Here is a 12,500-nt window from a genome sequence, read left to right on the forward strand (position 1 = left end):
CTACACTGTTTTATCAAAACCAAAGTGCCACGCAGTAACTTGGTATGCATGTATTTCAGCAGGAAATGTGCAACCTAGATGACATTTACCAACACAGACTATATAGAAATATTTGTAAAAGTTGTTCATGCGTTATTAAGTGAATATGGCATTAACCCTCCTGTTGTCTTCGGGTCAAATCTGACCGATTTACTACTTTCATCAATCATAACTTTTTTGTTTTACATTCGATTGCATTAAGGATTTATGATATCCTTCACAGTAGACATTTGAACATATAAAATTGCTGATTGACCTTGTCGTGGTGAGTGGGCTTTAAACTAAGACGGGTCATACTGAATAGTCTGTGCACACATTTTTAACATGTGATCTTTCTTTCATGTAGGACGCTGAGGGAAGTTGCAACGCCTCGGCCAATGTGATGTCTTCCCCACGTGAAAGAGATTGAAGGCATAATTTATAACTTGAGACAATTTTCCAAATGTTATGACTTTTATTGGCTTAGGTAGTAATGGATTACATCCAACACGAATCAAGATCGTATAGAAAAAAAGGAAAGTGTAATCCTTAGTTACATAGGAAAAGATGTAATCGGATTAGTTTGACTTTTTTTAATAATAGGGAAACTCAGGATTACAATCTTATTCAAAACCTGAAAAGAAAAGAGTGTTTGTTGTAAAATGATCAGATGTTCTCTCTTCTCTGGAAGCGGTACTGTTCTGTAGGCTAATACTTTAATTGTGAATCTATACACCTACTGCCTGAGTCAGCTTTATGTATATTATACATTTAAGTAAAAAAATCATATTAATATTTCTTCTCTCCTGTGTTTATTTGCATTGCATTTGATATTGAGGTAATCCAAAAGAAAAATAAAGTTATCAGGTTACATTACTTTTATATCTTGATACTCACATTAAGTTACTGGTTGCGTTTTTGGCAAGTAGCCCTCCCAACCCTGTACATAAGTTATATCATTTTAATTACTGATACAGTTGTTGCACATCTTTAATTTCTTTTCTAGTGTACTTAAGTCGTACATTTTCAATGTGAAATAGATCGGATTAAATATAGAGTAAAAGCACAATCTTAAATTATACATTTATAATTTTCCTATGCTTATTGTTAATGTAGTGGTGTTATAAACAAAATGTTGTCGTAAAGGAAATTAAGATGTTTTTTATTTGTTGACAAAAGATTTAAAGTTGATGCTCACAACATGTGGGAACATTTATTGAGAAAAATGTTTCTATTGTAAAACAAATAATTATCTGCATACTGAACAATTTAGAAACTCTCTAAAAGGTATTATTTTCTGTGATGTTACGACCCTGTAGGGATTGTGGGTATTGCATTTCATAATTACATTCTATGGTATGCTTATGACATATTTGATGCCAAAATACATGGGATTAGGAGAGACCTTCTTGGTGTTTGCATTGTCACTGATAAATGACAAGGTAGTATTCGTTGTCAAGATTTTGTGTTTTTAAACTTGGGACTCTTTTCAGACTGCTACGGCTTGGGAAAAGATTTGAGCCTTAATGTGTAATGTTTTCTGTATTGTATGGTTAGCTTATCCTTTCATTTGATAGTCAGATTTGGATGTGATAGCTAACATTTTCAGTAAGCAGTAGACAAAAGAAGTGAAAATATGAATGTGATTTATTTTAAATATTTACAGAATTATTTTAACAAATAAAATAACAAAAAACATAATAACAAATTTAAAAAAAAAGTTTGACAGACAGCCATGCCCAGCATGGGCCTGGAGAGCTACAGAGTCCATTGGGGGGAAGAGGGGGGGGTGGGATGTGGGGAAGAGGAAGAGCAGCCATGTTAACAGTGTTATGGCTACAGATGTAATATCTAACTCAACATTAGCCATGACAGTCTGGGCTTAGCAAGGGCCTTAGAAAACATACTCTAAAGGCCAAATCCAAAAACAGTGATACTGACATTTTAGCAGTTCACAGTCTTTGGAGATGGTCTTTCAGGCAATTGGCTAGTGACTTTAAAAAAATATCATTTCCCCTAAGGGTGAAATGAACTCTATCTCGCAAAAAAAGCCCAGGACTGTCATGTCTAATGTTGGAGTGGTCAACAATGGCACCATTTAGGCTATGAACAAAAGTAGCCATAACACTGTTAACAAACTTCCGGGCCTTGTCAATTTTGACAGGATTTGCACCAGCCCTCCATCTGGTTGATCTGGGAGAGCATGATCTTCATGCCAGGGTGCCGATGGTGAAGCTGGTGCAGGTCCTCCTTCATCTGATTCACCAAGTGAACACTGGGCACATCCCCCAAGTCGTTGCCGCCACAGTGCATGAGGAGGACATCCGGGGCTGCTCTTCCTCGCAGGGAGTTGGAAAAGAAGGGGAGGAGACCTCTCCAGCGCAGTCCACCCCAACCTAACCAGCAGGCGCGAAGGTCGAGGCCAAGGTTGCTGCCGATGGTCTCTGTAGCTCTCTGGGCTCCACGCCGGACATAGCTGTCTCCGATTATCCATACAGTCACTATGGGAGGAAAATAAATGAGAGTAACAAATGCTTCAGATAATGAGGAATATCAAATTAAGTATAAAGGGTTGCTCATTTTGTTCCTTTGACAATAACATACAACATAACATATGAAATCACACCTGACGTATATATATATATATATGTATATATATATAGTATGTTTGTGTGTAATGTCAACCATCTGAAGTCATGTACAGATGGAGCCTCTTATTTTGGACCCCAGCATACAGCTTCCTGCCGACTGCCAGCCAGTTGCCAGCCAGTTGCCTGCCAAAGACCAGTATTCAGGAATGTTAGGCCCTCCCACTATTCTCCAATTTCAGGGTTTAACCAGGAGATGGCGCTATATATTAAATAACTAAGACTTAGTTTTTCACAATAGAAAATGCAGATATTATATAAAAAACTAAAGTTAAAATCTTGTTTTTAATGCCCCAAGAGCAATAACATCTTGTCACAAGCTTTTTGGAAGAAAAAGACTGACTCAAGAGACCTGTAGTTGACTAATTACAGGCCTCAATAAAGTTCTGCCATTGGTTGTGAAAAACAACGGTGGACATAGTGGAAAGTGAAATTGACATTGTCGAATTTAATAAAAATACAAAATAATGTATCGGTGTACGTGTTTTACTATGTGATCTGCACTTATCAAACATCTAATTAAGGCGAGACACCCCAGGTGAATAGGGTATTTTTAACTTAAAGATATCAGCTAAATATTTCTCCAGTTAATTACTTACAATAAGGCAATTGTTTTTTGTATTACAAGTTTTCTGAAATAGCATGTTTAAATATCCAAATGAACCATTATCTCATGAAATATGCGCATATTTTAACACATTTCAGGAACCGAAATCTGAACTTTGGATAAAGCCAGGATCAAAATTATTGTTTCATTTTGTAGTCATATTAGTATCTAAGGCTTTTACAGAAGGGATTTTGGATATCTCTTTGTATCACTCCATAAATCAGAAAATACTGTCAACAGCCCTAAAATATCAATTTTCACCATGTTTTTAGGTATAAAATGTTATATAATTCAGGCTATGAATTATATATGACCAAACCCTTCTGTAAAAGCCTTCATAATATTGATAGGAATATAACTGGAAGGTTTGGTGTATGTAACTGCTGAGTGATTCTACAATTTAGGGTACATTCCATGTCCATTGATGTCCATTGATGATAATTATAATTATTCTAACTATTTTCTTCAAAAATATCATATTTTGCCTATTATTGGAAAGCATGTTATAATATCACACAAACATTATGTGCATCCTATGCTTTATTTAGCTTGAAATGTGTCATGATGTTCTTAAATTGTCAGTTTTTGCTATGTCCGTTTTTCAGTTGAGGGTGTCTTGGATTCAAAATAATGAATAAAAACCATTAAAGTAAATTTAAAAAATGATTCATTTATTTCAAAAGTCTAAATACTAAAGAATAATAACATATTTTTAATTGATTTCCCCCTTTAAATAATTTAAATATCTTAATATATGAATGTCCGCAAAAGTTCTGTCAACTATGTTACTAACAGAACTTCCCCCTTTAACTCAAAAATTGTTTGTCCCAATACCATGTCACCAGCATCACATGATGCCATGTTCCTCTTTGGCAGACATTTTGAACACACTGTGGTGATTGTCCTCTACATTTTTACAATATTTTATGTATAATAGCACATGGTCAATTAATATACTCATTGACAATCAACAATGTTACGTACATTGTTATGGTTTACAATTGTTTAATGATTTTAATTCAATTATATGTGCAAATGTGATGTTAACCTGTTCAAGAAAATGACATGTGGTCATCCAGGCAAGGCCTACCATTGAAATGATGGGTCAAAATAGGGAAATTGTCAACTAGGTTACCTGTCAACTAAGTTACCCAGTACTGTAATAACTGTAGTAACTTAGTTGACAGGTAACCTAGTTGACAATTTGTACGACATGTAGACGTCATTACACATCATTATCAATGGAATTTTGCACTTCTGCCTTGAAATTAACATAGTGCTGATGGTTAATAATGTGTCCAGTCAACTATGTTATTTGCCTCAAATGTTTGACTTTCATTGTCAACTATGTTGCACCTCATTTTTTCAAATTTAAAATATCTAAAATAGTGCTTCTGATATCCTTTATAGTATAATGTATATCTACACAGGTTGGAGTTTTACATGACATCTCTTAAAACTATCAAAATGACCTGTATGGTAGTTTTATAATACAAAATATCCCTAAACTTAATGACAGTGCTGAACATATCACATGAAAAAACAAAACTTTAATACAATTATTTTTTAAACTTTAAAAAATCTTTGGATATATGGTAGAATAGACTCAAGAGCCTTTCAAATTTGATTTTACTTGAAGTGCAGGACTTAATCAAATGATTGTAATGACATCAAGTTTGTCCGTAACATAGTTGACAAACTGAGTAGTGAAAACATCCTTTCCCTTAAAATAAAAAAATATATAAAAATGTTTAAGCTTTGCAACTAGTGGATATGTTACACTGAGGAATATACTAACTTGAACCACTGATTGTTCTATCTATACATTTTATTTGGCATTAGTAAATAATTATGCACATTTACAGATATTTTACATGATATGAGTGATAACACGTGTTATAAGGGCTATTTCGCACAATAGGTGTGCCTTGAGATTTTTACTTGTCCTTTGGTGTGCCTTGGGCACAAAAAGTTTGGGAACCACTGCTGTAGAGAAATGTAAACGTTCACCATCCCCCACCCGCCTACTGTATGTTGCTTTTTGACATGTAAATGGGTAACTACCCCCCTCTGAGTGAATACCTGTTGTACCTGTCCGGGGCTAAGCCCATAGGACGATGCTCTGATGTCATCACCCTCGCACATTGGTCATATGTTTACAAAAAACGATGTTAACACTTTCTCGTTCTTAATATATGCTATATTTAGGGTCGATATGTGTTGAATTTACTTTAAAATAGCAGATCACTGTGATTCACTTCTCCGCGGCTCCTCCGTGCAGAGAGGCCCACCCCCCGTTGACAATTCACGAGCGTCTAACTCTCTCCCCCCTGTGAAGAGATATCACAGGGGGGGATTGGGACACACACATTCCGATGGCCAATTCGTTTTAAACAAAGAGTGGGGTGGGGGCTGGTGAACGGTATGGTCAATGTTTGTAAACACTGTGACATTTTGACTTTATTTGATCATTTCAGTTAAAAACTAACGTTCATATTTCATATTACTGTTTTGCCTGGCTGGACCTGTAATTTACAGGAAAGGAGTGCACGCTACTAAAGAGACACGCTACCATGGAAACCAAACAATGGTGTTGCTGTATTGAAGTCCGAGTGGAAACAGTCATATTTGGAGCGTTATGTTAGAATGAAACAGCGAGGTCGTGACTCACAAAAAAAAAGTGTTACTTCACTAACTGTAAGCTTGTCACTCAGAGTAACCTACAGTTAACTTAACTGTTGGAAAAGAAAGATCAGAGTTAGGAGTGTGAACACACAGCTGAGAGCTGCCGTTTCATTCTGACTGTTTAAAAAACGGTAACAACGGACTATTTTTCTTAGCGGATGCATGTAAATTTAAATCAATACATAGAACTATGTTTTAAATCAATAAAAATATTTTCTAAATCCATAAAAGCATTTTAATTAATATTGGGAGTCATGTCGTTACTTTGTTGAGAATGTGGCCATGTAATAAGCGGGATAATTTGCAGCGACTTGGTCATTATGGGGAAAAATAACACCCAGGGATCAAGATCCCTCCGCGACGCGGAGGGATCAGTAATTTTTAGTGAATTACTGAGTTTAGGCACGTTAATAACATTTTAATGAAGTTGAATACAGTATATTCATATTTGTCAGTGATTTCATGTCAATTCGGCGAACATAAACGATTAAATTAGGATTAAAAATCGAGAGCCGGCTGCTGTTCGTTACGGTAACCCAACTAGGACACTTGACACAGTGGCTTTTGGCAAAGCACACAAAGAAAACAAAAAAAACCGAGAGAGATGAGTTATTGTTATTACAACGTGACTTCACTATTATTTAACAACTATTTTTATTGGGTTCTTTTATTTGGGGTTAAGTACATTGTCAGAATAAGTGAGAAATGGATTTAACTTCTGTTAGACAGCTATCATACTGAATAAATATTTATGCAAAAATGTATAGCATTAATAATGTATATCTAATTACATTTAAAAATGTATGGCATTAATAATGTATATCTAATTACATTAACTGTGAATGTCTTTAATTTTATTTAAAATGAAATAAAATTACATAAAACATTTTCCATAAAAAAGTTGATTCAAGAACAAATCAGTACTTTTCTTATATGACTATTATTGCTAAATTTGAAAGGTCTTTACCAGCTTTGGAATTATATATATATATATATATATATATATATATATATATATATATAGCACCTTCTGCCATCCCATCTCTACTGACATATGGATCTTAACAAAGATCCGCTATACATTAGTACCAGATATACTGTACACGGACATTTTAGTGAACCAGACCAGCTGTTTCCGCCGGGTCTTCGCTTCCCGGGCATCACGTTGTTTACAAGTGTGTTCAGATGCTAAATGACAAGTGCAAGTGACAATTGTTGTCGTCTTCTCTGTGAACGTTTTTTTCTCCGTTATTTTGCCATTTTCAGATTTAAATTTCGAGCGGAAAGCTAACCAGGAAGTAATAATTACTTAAGCGGAGAACGGAGAAAGTAAACGTTACAGCAGGCATAACAACAGCCGGTGTTTATATTATTATAATATATATCATTTGTTTTAAAGCTCAATATATAGTTCTATCCGTGACATATGGATCTTAACAAAGATCCGCTATACATTAGTACCAGATATACTGTACACGGACATTTTAGTGAACCAGACCAGCTGTTTCCGCCGGGTCTTCGCTTCCCGGGCATCACGTTGTTTACAAGTGTGTTCAGATGCTAAATAAAAGTTTAGCTTGTACTTTTGATACCCCGCCTCTCGGCACCACAACATCCAGTTTACTGTATTTCACATGAGCGATGTCGAACATTGAAAAGTCCTTATAAAATCTCTGTTATTAGATCAGTACTTTTCTTATATGACTATTATTGACTTGAACACTGAGAATGTATTTATTAACTTCAGACATTTGAAATATTTGAAATCAGATGAAAACAAACTGTAACGGACCCTGCCGTGTTATCTATGATTACTATGCCTTACTGTACATTCATAATTTCAGCCGGAGGTAGGTGGTAGGCGTTGCGGAGGAGCAGATTGCGAGTGAGGTGCCTGTTCTAAACGAACTATTCCAGCTGTTATAAAGCATTAAATAAAAAGTAAGCAAGGAATACAGAATGTTTCGTTACGTAACTTTGTTGAGAATGTGGCCATGTACATGTAATACATGGGATCATTTGCAGCGACTTGGTCATTGTGGGGAAAAATAACACCCATCCTGATCGTTTCAATGAAGTTGAATACAGAATATTCATATTTGTCAGTGATTTAATGTCAATTCGGCGAACATAAACATCAATGATGATGATTAAATTAGGATTAAAAATCGGGAGAGCCGGCTCGTTCGTTTTTTCCGACTAAACAACATCTATTATTTAGAAGTTGATTTCACATGACTCCAGTGTGGAACCCCACTGCACCCCCTGGTGGATCAATGATCCATTGCAGCTGGCTTCACAATAATTAAATGTATTTATCATGGGGGCGGTATCAAGTCTGACTGGGGGCCGGCCGGCCATCACGGAACGTGCATGAACCGATCATGACCCTCGCACTTTAAACTGTCCAAAATAAGACGCTTCATCTGTAAAGTAAGCCAGGACCATCAACTTACAGGTTGTGGAGGAGGTTGCCATCTTTTTTTCTTAATGCTGAAAGAAATAAAAATGGTTTAATCAATATAAAAGCGCCTTTCTTTTTCTACAGTCATATTTAATTTATACTCTCACAGCGCTGTTGAAACAGTAACGTTGGATTAAATGTATATACAATTGATGGTCAAAAAGTATAAATATGCAAATTTTGCATTTGTTAGCCCATGCATATTACACTGTTTATATTTGAATCATGGACAAGCGCATCAAAAGGACAAGTTTTGTAAAGTTACAGGGGATCTTACCTTCAGAACGCCGGGAACGAGGAGCAGTGACCGGAAGCTGGGTTGTTAGCTTAATACTGTGAGCATGTTAGCTTAGCTTCTTAGCCTGAGCTAGGTCTGGAACTTCACGGCCGTTGGCAGAAGGTCCCGCCCTGTCCCGCCTCGTCTCCGCCACGGCTCCGCCTCTTTGCCCTTATTTGGATCAGGATGTAGCAGGCGGGAGTTAGACTCTGACGCCACTGTCGAGCCGTTAGTGGCCGACTCCGCCTACTAAGGGCTTCTCGGCAACTCTGCAGAATCCTATGGGTGACGTCACGGACCCTACGTCCATTTATATATACAGTCTATGGCAGCAACGCGTATCTCAGACCATTTACCGGTTCTGTTTACAACCTCCATCCCTTCCGCAGGAGTCGAATCACGTGCCCCGGCGCGTCGTCTGCGTTCGATTAACCCCTTGACTGCCTCACAGTTCTCTGATGTTTTTAATGCTTCTCCGATCTGTAAATTAGATGTGAACTGTGCTTTTAATGCTGATGAGCTTATCTCCATGTTTGATTCGACATGCACACTAATACTGGATTCTGTTGCTCCTTTTACGCTTAGACGCACCAAAGTTCTATCAGAGCCGTGGCTCAATGACTGTACTCGTGCTCTCAGACGCGCTTGCAGGCGTGCAGAGAGAAAATGGAAAAAGGATAAACTCCATGTCTCCCTAGAAATCCTTCGTGCTTGCCTTTCCGACTACCAGACGGCAGTCAAAGCAGCCAAAACAGAGCACATTTCTCTGTTAATCTCCAAAAACAGCCATAAACCCCAGGTTCTTTTTAATGTCCTCAACTCTATCATTAATCCCTGTGATGTTTCTTTTATTGTCCCATCGACTACTCTCTGTGATAAGTTTCTTACATTTTTTATTGAAAAGGTATCTGCTCTTAGGCTAGCCCACACTAGTGCTACCCCAGATCCTGCTCCTTTTGTGTGCCCTGCTGTCCTCGACCACTTTGAGCCTGTATCCCTCTCTGCTCTCTCGGATGTAGTCAAGCACCTGCGGCCGACAAACTGCACCTCAGACAGCATTCCCTCTCGCCTTTTCAGAGATGTTTTTGATTCAGTTGGAGCAAGTATTTTATTACTTTTAAACACCTCTCTTACCTCAGGATGTGTCCCAGCTGCCTTCAAACATGCCGTGGGTAAGCCACTCCTTAAAAAGAAAAATCTCGACCCCTCCATTCACGCACATTTTAGGCCCATCTCCCAGCTACCTTTTTTATCAAAAGCCCTGGAGCGAGTAGTCTACGCCCAGCTGCAGTCTTTTTTAACCACGCATGGAATCCATGAAAAGTTTCAGTCTGGCTTCAAACCCATGCACAGCACTGAAACAGCCCTTTTAAGAGTTTTTAATGATCTGCTCCTAGCCGCCGACTCAGGTAGCCCAGCTGACTTGGTGCTGTTAGACCTGACAGCTGCCTTTGACACTGTGGACCATAGCATCCTGCTGTCACGGCTTGAACAGTCCGCTGGCATCACAGGCTCTGCCCTTGCATGGTTCAGGTCCTACCTGACAGACCGTAGCTTCTCGGTACAGCTAGGTGCCTTCTCCTCTGCCAAAGCCCCTCTTACCTGTGGGGTTCCCCAAGGCTCGATTCTGGGCCCCATCCTTTTTCTACTGTACATACTGCCCCTAGGTTCAATACTCACAAAACATAACATTCCCTTCCACTGCTACGGCGACGATGTACAGATCTATCTGCCTCTCAAAGCAAATGTCACACACTCACTACAGCAGTTGATGGACTGCTTAGCAGAGATAAAATCCTGGCTGAGCAAAAACTTCCTCAACCTCAACGAGAGCAAGACCGAGGTCATCTTTTTTGGACCGCAACCTCCAGCCTCTCCGGTTGATATTCTGGGCTCTATAAAAAAAAACATCCTCCCCTCGGTCATGAACCTTGGAGTGACCTTCACCAGCACTTTTAAATTCGACAAGCAGGTCAGCACCGTAGTAAAATCCTGCTTTTTTAAAATAAGACTATTGGCCAAAACCAAGTCGTATTTATCTTTTAAAGACTTAGAAAGGGTTATTAACGCCTTTGTAACCTCGAGACTGGACTATTGTAACGCTCTGTATGTGGGTATGGACCAGGCCTCAATTAAACGCTTACAGCTAGTCCAAAACGCTGCTGCACATTTGCTGACTGGCCATAAAAAGCGCGACCACATCACCCCTATTCTGGCCTCACTACACTGGCTTCCAGTTCGGTTCAGAATTGATTTTAAAATCCTTTTATTTGTTTTTAAAGCACTAAATGGGCTGGCTCCGGCCTATATCGCTGAACTGCTCCAGCGCTACACCCCAGCCAGAGCTTTAAGGTCTGCTGACCAGCTGCTGCTGGTAGTGCCCAAGACCAGGCTCAAAACCCGAGGGCACCGAGCCTTCGCAGCAGCTGGCCCTAGGCTCTGGAACACTCTGCCCCTCCATGTGAGGTCGGCCCAGATCCTAGGGGTTTTTAAATCAAAACTAAAAACACACTTCTTCTCTCTGGCTTTCTAGTTAGAGCGGAGCACGACTCCTGACTTTTCCGTGTGTTTTATTTTTATTTTGTTTTTTAAGATATATCTGTTGTAATTTATTGTCGTTTATTGTGATTTGTAGTAATGTGTTTTTATTACATGTACAGCACTTTGGCTCGACCAAAAATCGCTTTTAAATGTGCTATATAAATAAAACCTGATTTGATTTGATTTGATTTGATGGAGGGAGGTGGCAGAGACAGTGGTATGTTTTCGCCTGTTTGGGGAGTTTATATCCAGTTTACTTCGGGCTTTTTTGCTTCGTATGTCGGGGGCGGGAGATTCATGTGATTGGTTGTTGGTGCCTTCCTCGCAAAAAATCCCCAAGCTTCAGATACACCCACCTCCAAGATTTTTTTAACACTGCTGTGTGGACGGGCCGTAAGAAAGTGGATCACATCACTCCAGTTCTGAAGTCTTTACACTGGTTCCTCACTGACACTATGAAAGTGGATCACATCACTCCTGTTCTGAAGTCTTTACACTGGTTCCTCACTGACACTAAGAAAGTGGATCAGTCCTGTTCTGAAGTCTTTACACTGGTTCCTCACTGACACTAAGAAAGTGGATCACATCACTCCTGTTCTGAAGTCTTTACACTGGTTCCTCACTGACACTAAGAAAGTGGATCACATCAGTACTGTTCTGAAGTCTTTACACTGGTTCCTCACTGACACTAAGAAAGTGGATCACATCACTCCAGTTCTGAAGTCTTTACACTGGTTCCTCACTGACACTAAGAAAGTGAATCACATCACTCCAGTTCTGAAGTCTTTACACTGGTTCCTCACTGACACTAAGAAAGTGGATCACTCCTGTTCTGAAGTCTTTACACTGGTTCCTCACTGACACTAAGAAAGTGGATCACTCCTGTTCTGAAGTCTTTACACTGGTTCCTCACTAACACTAAGAAAGTGGATCACATCAATCCAGTTCTAAAGTCTTTACACTGGCTTCCTGGGTGTCAAAGAACTGATTTCAAAATACTGCTGCTGGTTTATAAAGCTTTGAATGGTTTAGGCCCAAAATACATTTCTGATCTCCTGCTAAATGATGAACCATCCAGATCTCTCAGGTCTTCAGGGACTGGTCAGCTTTCTGTCCCCAGAGTCAGAACTAAACCTGGAGAAGCAGCGTTCAGTTATTATGCTCCAAATATCTGGAACAAACTCTCAGAAACCTGACGGTCCGCTGCAACTCTGACTACTTTTAAATCCAGGCTGAAGACTTTTCTCTTTGCCGCTGCTT

At 38.8% G+C, this 12,500-nt stretch overlaps 1 protein-coding gene and 1 long non-coding RNA gene across 2 annotated transcripts in view; both read right to left on the reverse strand.

Moving 5' to 3' along the window:
• Positions 1-12,500, reverse strand: part of LOC117482774 (saxitoxin and tetrodotoxin-binding protein 1-like) — a 28,223-nt gene that overhangs the window by 9,794 nt on the left and 5,929 nt on the right. The gene's annotated exons all lie outside the window — the stretch shown is intronic.
• Positions 2,425-8,922, reverse strand: LOC117482776. Its single transcript, XR_004555919.1, has 3 exons — positions 8,700-8,922; positions 8,415-8,451; positions 2,425-2,519 (listed from the first exon to the last, which is right to left on the reverse strand). It is a non-coding gene; the product is annotated as an uncharacterized LOC117482776 (long non-coding RNA).

This window comes from Trematomus bernacchii, unplaced genomic scaffold (genome assembly GCF_902827165.1).
Source record: "Trematomus bernacchii unplaced genomic scaffold, fTreBer1.1, whole genome shotgun sequence".
In the NCBI taxonomy this organism is placed as follows: Eukaryota; Metazoa; Chordata; class Actinopteri; order Perciformes; family Nototheniidae; genus Trematomus; species Trematomus bernacchii.